General features: G+C 41.4%; 1 protein-coding gene and 1 long non-coding RNA gene across 2 annotated transcripts in view; one reads left to right on the forward strand and one right to left on the reverse strand.

Moving 5' to 3' along the window:
- The window catches only part of PTPRH (protein tyrosine phosphatase receptor type H), a 426,591-nt gene that overhangs the window by 66,100 nt on the left and 347,877 nt on the right, over nt 1–12,614 (forward strand). The gene's annotated exons all lie outside the window — the stretch shown is intronic.
- LOC134965097 (uncharacterized) overlaps nt 1–12,614 on the reverse strand; it is a 38,031-nt gene that overhangs the window by 688 nt on the left and 24,729 nt on the right. Inside the window, exon 2 of the long non-coding RNA XR_010188316.1 lies at nt 2,703–2,790. This is a non-coding gene — a long non-coding RNA (uncharacterized LOC134965097). The remainder of the gene's footprint in view (nt 1–2,702; nt 2,791–12,614) is intronic.

The raw sequence follows: 12,614 nt of genomic DNA on the forward strand, positions 1-12,614 counted from the left end.
GACCCCTATACTTGATTTTCAATAGTTCAATTAGATCAGGCATGGTACCGAAGGATTGGCGTATAGCTGAGGTAGTGCCAATATTTAAAAAGGGATCCAAAAATCTTCCGGGAAACTACAGACCAGTTAGTTTAACATCTATAGTGGGGAAAATATTGGAAGGAATTCTAAGGGACGGCATACAGGAGTATCTACAGTCCGCTAGGATTATTAGCAAGAACCAGCATGGGTTTGTGAGGGACAGGTCATGTCAGACTAACTTAATTAGCTTCTACGAGGAAGTGAGCAATAATCTTGATCAAGGAAAAGCAGTGGATATGGTCTTCCTAGATTTTGCAAAAGCCTTCGATACAGTTCCTCACAGGAGACTGATGATCAAATTAAAGGAGCTTGGCCTAGGAAAAACTATTTGCACATGGATAAGCAGCTGGTTGGATAGCAGGGTACAGCGAGTAGTGGTCAACGGGAAGTCCTCAACCTGGTCCCCAGTAGTCAGTGGAACACCACAAGGGTCCGTACTCAGACCACTACTGTTCAACATATTTACGAATGACCTAGAAATAGGCCTGGAAAGCACAGTGTCAATCTTTGCAGATGATACTAAACTGTGTAAGGTAATTAATTCAGAATTGGATGTGGAGTCCTTGCAGAATGATCTAGCTAAACTTGAAATCTGGGTGTCTAAATGGAAAATGAGGTTCAATACAGACAAATGCAAGGTTATGCATTTTGGGACTAAAAACAAACTTGCATCCTACATATTAAATGGGGAACGCATAGGGGAAACAGAGTTGGAAAAAGATTTGGGGGTATTCATTGATAATAGGCTTAATAACCATACACAATGTCAAAACGCAGTAAAGAAGGCAAGTAAGGTGCTAGCGTGCATAAAAAGGGGAATTGAGACAAGGGACTCATCTGTAATCATGCCACTGTATAAGGCATTGGTATGTCTGCACCTGGAATATTGTGTTCAGTTTTGGGCACCATTGTATAAAAAAGACACCAGTGAACTCGAAAATGTTCAAAGGCGAGCTACTAAATTGATTAAAAGCCTAGAAGGACTGGACTATAAGGAAAGACTTACTAGGTTGAATATGTATACACTAGAAAAGAGGCGCCTAAGAGGAGATATTATTAATATCTTCAAGTATGTAAAGGGACATCACAAAGAGTTATCAGAGGAATTATTTATTAAAAGAACACAGTTTAGGACACGTGGGCACTCGCTGCGACTGGAGGAGAGAAAGTTCCGAACGCAACGGAGGAAAGGGTTCTTCACTGTTAGGGCAATCAGGATGTGGAATTCCCTGCCAGGGAAGGTGGTAATGGCGGACTCTGTAATTGGATTTAAAAAAGGAATGGATACATTTCTGAATGAAAAAGCTATCCAAGGTTATAATACTTAAAATATCAAGGTGGTTAATCCGGGGGTAACATGAGTTATAGTAGCTAACTAGTCATAAAACATTATTCAGTATGTAGATTCATCACAACTTAAAACAGGTTGAACACGATGGGCAATTTGCCTCTATTCATCCTCAATTACTATGTTACTATGTTAACCTGTCTACGTGAAATTTGAATAGATTGACCGCGAGTCTGGGGCTGGCTCAGGCCCCCAGCAGCTTTCAGGATTTTGATATTATGAAGTTAATTGTATATTCATTATAGTACAATGTGCTGTAGTATGATATAAAACATACACTTTCTGCTCACACCCCCTGCCTGAACTTGTGGCTGCCTGTGGCCGCAACATCCAACCTCCTTGTTTCTCTGCAGCACCCAGTATCACTCCAGCTTCCCAGTGCCTCTACAGCTCAGGCCCCCTTCTGTCTCTCCAGCTTTCCAGTATCTCTCCAGATCAAGCCCCCTTCTGTCTCTCCAGCTTTCCGGTATCTCTCCAGGTCAAGCACTCTTCTGTCTCTCCAGCTAACCAGTGTCTTTCCAGGTCCAGCATACTTTTGCCTCACCTACACCTAGCTCCAACACCCTTCTATTTCTCCAGCACCCCAGTGTCTCCCCAGTCCTCATCTGTCTCTCCAACTCCAGCCCCTTAAATCCTCCAGCTCAACCATCTACATCCCCTGACTCTAGCCCCCTATGCTTACATTATTCTGAGTCTACTGATACTGGCTACTCCTCTTTACGGCACTGCTCATCTGCTTCTCAGAGATGCAGCTTGTTGTCATGATGTCATGCACGCTTCTCCCATTAAATACAAAAAAAACATTACTTCGCTCATGGCCGGATTAAGCCTCTTGAGGGTGCCCAGGGCACTTAAGACAGCGGTCCTCAGTGGAAGGGGTGGGTGGGAGTGTATATTAGATTGTGTACACCTCCCAACATGACCCATTCCAGGAGGTGCAAAATGCTCTCTACCTGGACTTCCCTCTAAATATATGATTTGTGTCACCTGTGTTGAACTATTTAATTGAAAAGAAGGGTGTTTCAACACAGGTGATTGCAATCATAATTTAAGAAGGAAGTCCAGGTAGAGCATTTTGTCCCTCCTGCAATGGGTCATTTTGGGAGGTATGGATTGTGTATATTACATCTAAACCAATGGTGTATATTAGGATCAGACTGCGGGAAATGTGGGTTAGGATTAAGGAGGTTAGGGATTAGGGGTAGTATACTTCCCAACGTTTCGCTGATTTATTCAGCGTCATTAGGATAAACAGACATAAAACAAGACTCACCATATATTCCTTTACCACACCGCGTGCATCACAGAATCCAGATGTTGGTCTGTGGCGCCTAAATGATGTCACATCAATCTATCCGTATCTATGGTGGTTAAATTAAACAGATACAAATGGTTCAGTAGCAAAAAAGAACAGTGCAATGTTTTAAATACAATGTATAAACTATTACTATGTTACACATTACTAAGATAAATAGAAAATGAGACATAAGTATGCAGAGCATCACAAATGTCAAGCAATAAGATCATAAAAAGCAATCGAAACCTGGGTAGTCGTTTAACCCTTTAGGTGAAAGTGTTTCAAGCCTGAAAATCTACCTAGACTCACACTTAAGTGGTTTTAAAAAATTGATTATCACCATTAATATCAGGCGGGATAAGGTCAATGATTTTGTACCTTAAAGATGCTAGACCATGTCCAGCCTACATAAAATGACATGCTGGTCACTGCGGCCAGTCTTGATAGACTGATGAAATATGACCATATCTTACACAAGACACAGCAAAAACTCTAGTCCATGGTCTTATTATCTCCTGCATTGATTATTGTAATAGTCTCCTGACCGGTATTCCCAAACATAGGCTCTCACCACTACAATCCATTTTGAAGGCTAATCTTCCTTGCTAGACATTCATCGTCTGCAGATCCACTCTGTCAGTCCCTCCATTGGTTACCAGTATTCTACCGTATTAAATATAAAATACATTTACTGACATACAAGGCTATTAACCAAACTGCACCAACATACATATCTTCACTCATCTCAAAAATCTCCCTACCCGACCTCTCCGCTCTGCACAAGATCTACATCTCTTATCCACGCACATTACTTGTTCGCACTCAAAATTACAGGACTTTATCCAGGCTTCACCCACTCTGTGGAATGCCCTTCAACGCACAATAAGACTCGCCTCTAGTCTCCAAACCTTTAAACGTTCCCTGAAAAATCACCTCTTCATACAAGCCTATCAAATTCCAGACCCACCCACATAACCTTCAGTGCTTCCCTATCTAATTACATCCTCTCTGTACAGTATACATAATATCACATATCTTGTCTTTCTTTACTCTCACACCCTCCTGACACTTGGCCAACATTGCGGGGTGATCATATCATACAACCCATTAAGAACCTAGCAATCTGATGGACCATTATGCAATAGGTAGCATCTATCCTTGTGTATAAATGCCTATTTCCCTATAGATTGTAAGCTTGCGAGCAGGGTCTTCCTACCTCTATGTCTGTCTGTTTTTACCCAGTTTTGTTCTATTACTGTTGTTCTAATTGTAAAGCACAACGGAATATTCTGCGCTACATAAGAAACTATTTAAATAGCTGTACGGATCGCTATCCGATGCTCCCTCAAAGTCCTGCCTGTTTTGCCTACATAATTGAGGCCACAAAGCCAATATAATTGAGGCCACATGGCACCAGCTGCTTCGCAACATTAATGCCATAAATGTATACTGCCCAAAAAGTCTTTAGTTATCTGCAACAATAATGTATTGCACATCTGGATGTATCTAGCAAATAAGAGCACGGGTATTTTGTTCAGATGTTGATTAAAACATTTAAGCTTACAGCCCCATCATCAAGGGATCCCACATTTTTGCAAGTTCCTACAGTAGCAAAATGCCTAACACACAACTAAATTGCAGTCAAATGAATGCACCTCTTGTATTGTGTGGGTTTTTCATTTCTCTGATTAAAGGAAATAGTTTGACACAGGGTGAGAAATTGATTATAAATGAACAAACTTTATTATACAAAGTAACAAATAACATAGTAACATAACATAGTAACATAGTAATTGAGGTTGAATAGAGGCAAAATGCCCATCGTGTTCAACCTGTATTAAGTTGAGTTGATTATAATGTACCTGCTTGTCACAACTGAGGGCCTGAGCTGACGGGAGGCAGCCTCAGTTGTAGGGGCTGAGATGTACCGGAACCTGGGAGGTTGTATCAGACCCCTGGACATGTAAGTAACATGAATAATAACTGCCCGAAGGCGTGACCACGACAACTTGGATAAAAGTCAATGATGTTTATTATGACAACTCCGCAACACAGCAGCAGTAAAAGAAAACGTAAAAGTCAGCAAAGAATAAATACAGTTCCTGGGTACTACAGGATGGCAGGAGCCACAGGGCACTGGTAGTGTGAGATAGTTCTTATGATCTTCTAGATGGAAAGTCCTTACCAGGCCCGACTGTAGCAATGGAGATAACCCAGGATTGTGCCAGCTGGTGTTCCAGGAAAAGCTGGGTTGCTGAAGATAAAACAGCTGCTGTGGATACTGGCTGGAACCAGACTGTTGTTAGCACGGAGTGGATACTGGCTGGAACCAGTTAAATAATAAATGAACTTGGGAGCGATGAAATATGAACTGAAATGTAGAACTTGAGAGCGGAGAAATAATAATACCGGTGGAGAGTGGTAAAGTGTAGAAAGGACACCGGCCCTTTAAGGGAAGCTGTACTCTGCTGGAAGCTGAGCTGGAAGCAGGTAATGTTGTAGCTGGAAACAGATGAATCCACAATGGATTGGAGAGTCAGGCTACACCGCAGGTGGAATGCTGGTGCGGGTCTCTATGGTGGAAGTCTTGAGACAGGAGCTGGAACCTGGAAGACAATCACAGGAGAGAGACAAACAGGAACTAGATTTGACAACCAAAGCACTGACGCCTTCCTTGCTCAGGCACAGTGTATTTATACCTGCAGCAAGGAAGGGATTGGCTTGGCAATTATGCAGATTAACAATACTGAGAACAGATTGGTGGAAATGATCAGCTGACAGAATCCAAGATGGCTGCGCCCATGCAGACACTTGGAGGGAAGTTTGGTTTGTAATCCATGTGGTAATGAAAACAGTAATGGCGGCACCGGCCACCGGAGACAGGAGGCGCCAGGCTGACAGATGCACATCCAACCACGCGGACACAGCGGAGGCCGCGGCTGACGTAATCGCCACTCAGACACTCTGCATGCAGAAGTTCAGGGACGGCGGCGGAGGCCGCGGGAGACGCCATGCCAGGTGTAATATGGCGTTTACTGTGACAGCGTCCCAGAGTGACAGGAGAGGATACAGGAATGTACACATCAGGATAACAGATGGGATCCGGTCCTGGAGCGCTGAGCCAGCCTTAGGAGGCATCTGATGGGTAAGAAATGGCATCCAGATACCCGGATCGTGACACTGCTAAAGTAATGTTTTATGACTAGTTAACAACTATAAATCATGTTACACCCGGATTATCAACGTCAATATTTTAAATGTTATAACCTTGGATATCATTTTCAATCAGAAATGTATCCAATACTTTTTTAAATGCATTTACAGAGTCCGCCATTACCACCTTCCCTGGCAGGGCATTCCAAATCCTTATTGCCTTAATAGTGAAGAACCCTTTCCTCCGCTGCGTACGGAATTTTCTCTCCTCCAGCCTCAGCGAGTACCCACTTGTCCTAAACAGAGTTCTTTTAATAAATAATTCCTCTGATAACTCTTTGTAATGTCCCTTTACATATTTGAAGATATTAATGTCTCCTCTTAGACGCCTCTTTTCCAGTGTATACATATTCAACCTAGTAAGCCTTTCCTCGTAATTCAGTGTCTCTAACCCTTTAATCAATTTAGTAGCTCGCCTTTGAACCCTTTTGAGGTCACCGATATCTTTTTTATACAATGGTGCCCAAAACCGAACACAATATTCCAGGTGCGGACATACCAATGATTTGTACAGCGGCATGATTACATCCTTGTCCCTTGTGTCAATTCCCCGTTTTATGCACACTAGCACCTTACTTGCCTTCTTTACTGCGCTTTGACATTGTATATGGTTATTAAGCCTATTATCAATGAGTACCCCTAAATCTTTTTCCAATACTGTTACCCCTAGACTTTCCCCGTTGAATTTGTAGGATGCAAGTTTGTTTTTAGTCCCGAAATGCATAACCTTGCATTTTTCTATATTGAACCTCATTCTCCATTTAGACACCCAGATTTCAAGTTTAGATAAATCATTCTGCAAAGACTCATAGTAACATAGTATCTAAGGTTGAAAAAAGACAATTGTCCATCGGGTTCAACCTATTTGTGGTCTCCTATGCACGATTATTTTGTATAAAATTTTGACTGAAGTTGCTGACTGCCGTTCCGATTAACCCCTCTTTTTTTATAATAACCATAGTGCGTGACTATGCCCTGTAACCCTGGATATCCTTATTCATTAGGAATTTATCTAACCCATTCTTAAAGGTGTTGACTGAGTTGGCCATTACAACTCCCTCAGGCAGGGAATTCCAAACACGTATCGTCCTTACCGTAAAAAAGCCTTTACGCCGTATTGTGTGGAATCTCCTCTCCTCTAACCTGAGCGAGTGTCCACGAGTTCTCTGTGTTGATCTAACCAAAAACAGGTCCTGCGCAAGATCTGTATATTGTCCCCTTATATATTTGTAAATGTTGATCATGTCCCCTCTTAATCTCCTCTTTTCCTTTAATCTCCTCTTTTCCTCCACATCTATTTCCAAATTAATTACCCTACACAGTTTAGTATCATCTGCAAAGATTGACACTGTGCTTTCCAGGCCTATTTCTAGGTCATTGATAAATATGTTGAACAGTAGTGGCCCGAGTACGAACCCTTGTGGTATTCCGCTGACTACTGGTATCCAGCTTGAGGACTTCCCATTGACCACTACTCGCTGTACCCTGTTATCCAGCCAGTTACTTATCCATGTACAATCAGTTTTTCCTAGACCAAGCTCCTTTAATTTGATGATCAGTCTCCTGTGAGGCACTGTACCGAAGGCTTTTGCAAAATCTAAGTAGACCACATCCACTGTTTTTCCCTGGTCAAGATTATCGCTCACTTTCTCATAGAAGCTAATTAAGTTAGTTTGACTTGATCTGTCCCTCACAAACCCATGCTGGTACTTGCTAATAATCTTAACGGTCTTTAGATACTCCTCTATGCTATCCCTTAGAATTCCTTCCAATATTTTCCCCTCTATAGACGTCAAACTAACCAGTCTGTAGTTACCTGGATGATTTTTGGATCCCTTTTTAAATAATGGCACTTCCTCAGCTCTACGCCAGTCCTTCGGTACCATGCCTGATCTAATTGAACTATTGAAAATCAAGTATAGGGGTCTTGCTAGTTGTGACCCAAACTCCATAAGAACCCTCGGGTGAAGTCCATCAGGTGATTTATTAATCTTAATTTTGCTTAGTCTCTCCCGCACTACTTCTTCACTTAAACAAGTATCTAACCACAAATCATTACTGTCACTATCTTTATGCACTACTCCCACCATCAGCTCTTCTCTGGTGAACACAGATGAAAAAAAATTGTTCAGTATTTCCGCTTTTATTTCGTCATCATTTATCAATACTCCAGATTCATCTTTTATTGGACCTATGTTCTCCTTTTTTAACCTTTAACTGTTTATGTATTTAAAAAACTTTTTAGGATTGGTTTTACTTTATAGCGATTTGCTTTTCATTTTCCATTTTAGCTGCTCTTATTGCTTTTTTGCTTTTTTTATTGCATTTCTTGTAATACAGGAATGACTCCTCCTTTCCATTAGATTTAAATGCTTTGAAAGCATGCTTCTTTTTATCCATTTCTGCCTTGACCTTCTTGTTAAGCCACATCAGTTTGAGTTTAGTACTCCTGCATTTACTGCCCATGGGAATACATTTGTGAATATTGCTATCTAGCAACCCTTTTAAAGCATCCCACATTTCCGAAGTGTTCTTGCTATGAAACAAAACTTCCCACTCAATGTCATTAAGTGCACATCTCAGCATACTGAAATTAGCCTTCCTAAAGTTAAATGTTTTGGTTGAACCCTTATAACTATGTTTACTGAAACTGATGTCGAATGTGATCATATAGTGATCACTGTTACCCAAAGTCTCCCCAACTTTAGTGTTTGATATAATGTCCACATTATTAGTAGTTACTAGATCCAGAGTAGTTTTACCCCTAGTTGGGTCCCCGACTAGTTGAGACAAGTAGTGGTCCTTTAACATATTTAAGAACCTGTTGCCCCTTGCTTTAACACATGAATCATTACTCCAATTTATATCAGGATAATTAAAATCCCCAATCACTAGGATGTCCCCCAATCCCGCAGCCCATTCGATTTGCTGCAAGAGTTGTTCTTCCTCATGTATGCTAATATCCGGCTTTTTGTAGCACGTGCCTATGACTAGTTTTTTTGCATCAATACCCCCACTTGAGATTTTAACCCATAGGGACTCCACATTATCGCCAGTCCCCTCATTAATAACCTCCTTTAAGTATGGTTTAAGAGATGGTTTAACATAAAGACATGCACCTCCTCCTCTTTTGCTTGCCCTGTCCCTCCTGAAAAGAGAATTTGCCTCCAAGTTTGCAACCCCAGTCGTCCCACCATGTTTCTGTAATACCTATAATATCATACTCAGCCTTTGACACTAAGTATGTGAGTATTTTCCCTTATGCTCCGTACATCATTTTCTATATGCTGTAATGATGACACATAATTGTTGTAAGTTAATGTTTTGGCAATACCTTTGTTAATACCCTTTTTAGAACCCATGTAAAAGCCATTGCCCTTGCCAGCTGCTCTTTTCCTCCCCCCTTCTACACCCCCATTTAGCTCACTACCACCATCCTTACTATTCTCACTGAATGACCCATAGTTTCTAGCTAAACCCTCAACCCAGGCTCCTAGTTTAAAAGCTCCTCCAACCTACTAACCATCCTTCCCCCCAGCACCGCAGTCTCCTCCTTATTCAGGTGCAATCCATCGCAACAAAACAGATGGTGCCTGACTGAGAAGTCCACCCAGTGTTCCAAGAACACAAACCCCTCCTTCCTACACCAATCTCTAAGCCACACATTTACCTCCCTGATCTCCCACTGCCTCCCTGGGCTTGCGCGGTGGCACTGGTAATATTTCGGAGAATATTACCTTATATGTCCTTTCTTTTAGTTCTGGCCTAAGTCCCTATAATCTTTCTTAAGGACATCCCAAGTAATGCTCAACTTTTGTCTGTGTAATCACAAAATATAGATGCATAACTTTTTTTAACATGAGATGTAGTTTAACTCTGAGGAGTCCCATCATTTCTCATCAAATGCTTGGATCAGTCCAAATATAGAGTAGGCACCATTTTGACTGCAGTTCCCTTGGCCCTGTCTCAGACTTGCAATATATACCATAAACTGGGTGTTGGCTGTCGGATGTTAACCTATATAAAGATGTACCAGTCACTGCCTAGTACCACATAGCATGGACCATTCTTATCTCTTGCACATGCTCAGTAGGTACTAACATATATAAGACCAAGACACAGTAAGTCTGAAATACAATATCAGTTTTCTATTTTCTCTCATTCCATTGGAATGTGGCTAAATATCTACTGCTAAACCGTATAAAGTGCAATGGAATTTGCTGCGCTATATAAGAAACTGTTAATAAATAATAAATAAATATACAGTAATACTAGATATCCATTGATGCCAATGATAGGTCTGGAGTAGGCCCCTCAATTTATATCTTGTTTGACCCTAAAGGTTACAACCAAATCTCAGCCTGAAAGGATAAGTCTCAATGGGCGCTAATCAGGTATTAACATTTATATGCTATGTTGAAATCAAATAATTAGCCCCACTGGTTACACTTCTCAGTTTATAAAGGAGACATACTGTTTAGACAAGGGCTGGCTTGTGAGCCACACCCAACTAGGCCTTACAGTATACAGCCTTTATTGGATGAAGCCATGATGACAGGGTATCAGCCAATTACTGATAAGAAGCATCCATGATAACAGACATGCTTTGAACAAAATGTGCACAAAGGGGGTAATTCAGATCTGATCGCGTGCATTTTCGCACAGCATGTGATCAGATCTGAACTGCGCATGCGTTTGAGCCGCACTGTGCCGGCACAACAGATGGCTGCTACGGGGATTGGTGCCTTGCGATGGGATGGTGCGAAGGATCCAGTCGCACGGGCGTTCGCAAGGAGATTGACATGAAGAGTCCATTTGTGGGTGACAACTGATGGGAGTGTCCTGCGGGATCAGGCGTTTTGAGGGAGGGTGTCTGACGTCAGCTCCGGCCCCGATCAGGAGGATTCGATCGCAGCGGCTGAGTAAGTCCTGGGCTGCGCAGAGACTGCACAAACTGATTTTTGTGCAGCTCTGCTAATGAAGCGATCGCACAATTGCACAGCGATTTCCCCCTCCCCCTGTAGATGGCGACTATCTGATTACAGGGCATCAAAAACGCAGCCCAGCGATCAGATCTGAATTACCTCCAAAATCCCAATGCCTTTATTTGGTAGCTACACTCAGATTTTCTCTCTCTCTCTCTCTCTCTCTCTCTCAAATCATAGTTGTTCGGCCCATGACTGAGAACATATTTATACTGTATGTTTTAAATGACATAAAGACATTATATGTAAAGTACTGTAACAAAGTAAACTGATGCAGTAATAACATCCAATTTAATCAGTGGACTTTGTGTTTTAAAGGACATGGCGAATTTCCAGTAGCAGATACTAGGCTGAGTGAGTCATTTGTTTTTATTAGCTTACTTAAAGCTATACAGTAGGCCAGGTAAGCTCTGTCAAGTTCCTATTCACATACCTGTATTCCAGAACAACACCTTTCTACATGTTTCCTCAATACTTGATGAATGACCCCACTCCGGAATATCAGGTGGCCGAGAACCAGTTGATGACTATATACTGTAGTTCGGGATGGTTTATCCTGAAATTGTTTGTGATGACTGTACAAAATGTATCAAACAGCACAGTTAGGCTACAACAGCAGATGATGTCTTTATTTTTGTTTTGTAGAATTTTCATTATCTTTCTATTTAGTCTTCTCTCATTTCATCGTCATGCCTCACAAGTTTAATTGCCAATTGTTGCCCTTCCATGGTTGTATACATACCAGGGACGTGCGGTGTGCTAAATGGCTATGGAGGCACTGGCTGGCACCAGAGCCAGATTTACATGCAATATATGAGCCAAAGCGTACATCTGGGCATTATACACATGTGCAGCAGTATAAACTCCTGGGAATTTGTTGAGTTTTGATCAGAGATGTGCGGAAAAGATACACAGGGGAGGCACTGCCTCACCTGCCATAGATTTTTACTCCAAAGTTTTGGCTATAAAAATTATTAGAATAATGCAAAGAAGATATTTCAAACATATTCTTTGTATTTTTCATATATTTTATACAGTCAAAACTCTAGCACAAACGTTCGTATGACAGGAAAGGCTCTGCCTCACTTGCCTCACCTGCCTCACCCCACCGCATGTCACTGATACATACTCTATCCCCAAATACATATCACTAGCTACACGGCTGTGTGCTGTCCTGTATTGTCTCCTATTATTGTGATCTCATATATGAACGTTCATGCCGAGCTATTATGTTGCCTGAGATGGAAAACTGAAATGACGCTTATCTTATCCTTTATACACACTCCCATGAACATGTGTATGAGTTGTTTATCCTGAAAGACATATTGTTATGGCAAGCATCATTCGCACTACTAGCAAGGTAAATACCACTAAAGTGTATGCAGTCACAATAAAAGATAATAAGACATGGGTCCAAATGTAAAAGCCTGAGCAAGTTGGAAAGCGCAACGGAATATTCTACGCTATATACGAAACTGTTAATAAATAAGTTGCAGGCAGCAACAGGATGTCCGCCATTTAGCTGCTAGATTTAAAGCAGCAACATTTTAAAGGCACAACCAAGCCGTTATTGACATTTTAAAAAATGTACACTTTAAATCTAGTAGTAATCGTCAACATCTCTGCAATTCACAGGTTTTACATTGGGGTTCCTTGCTAGGATTAAACTTGGTCCTTCAGTCTGAAGAGC

The sequence above is a fragment of the Pseudophryne corroboree genome, chromosome 10 (assembly GCF_028390025.1).
Source record: "Pseudophryne corroboree isolate aPseCor3 chromosome 10, aPseCor3.hap2, whole genome shotgun sequence".
Taxonomy (NCBI): Eukaryota; Metazoa; Chordata; class Amphibia; order Anura; family Myobatrachidae; genus Pseudophryne; species Pseudophryne corroboree.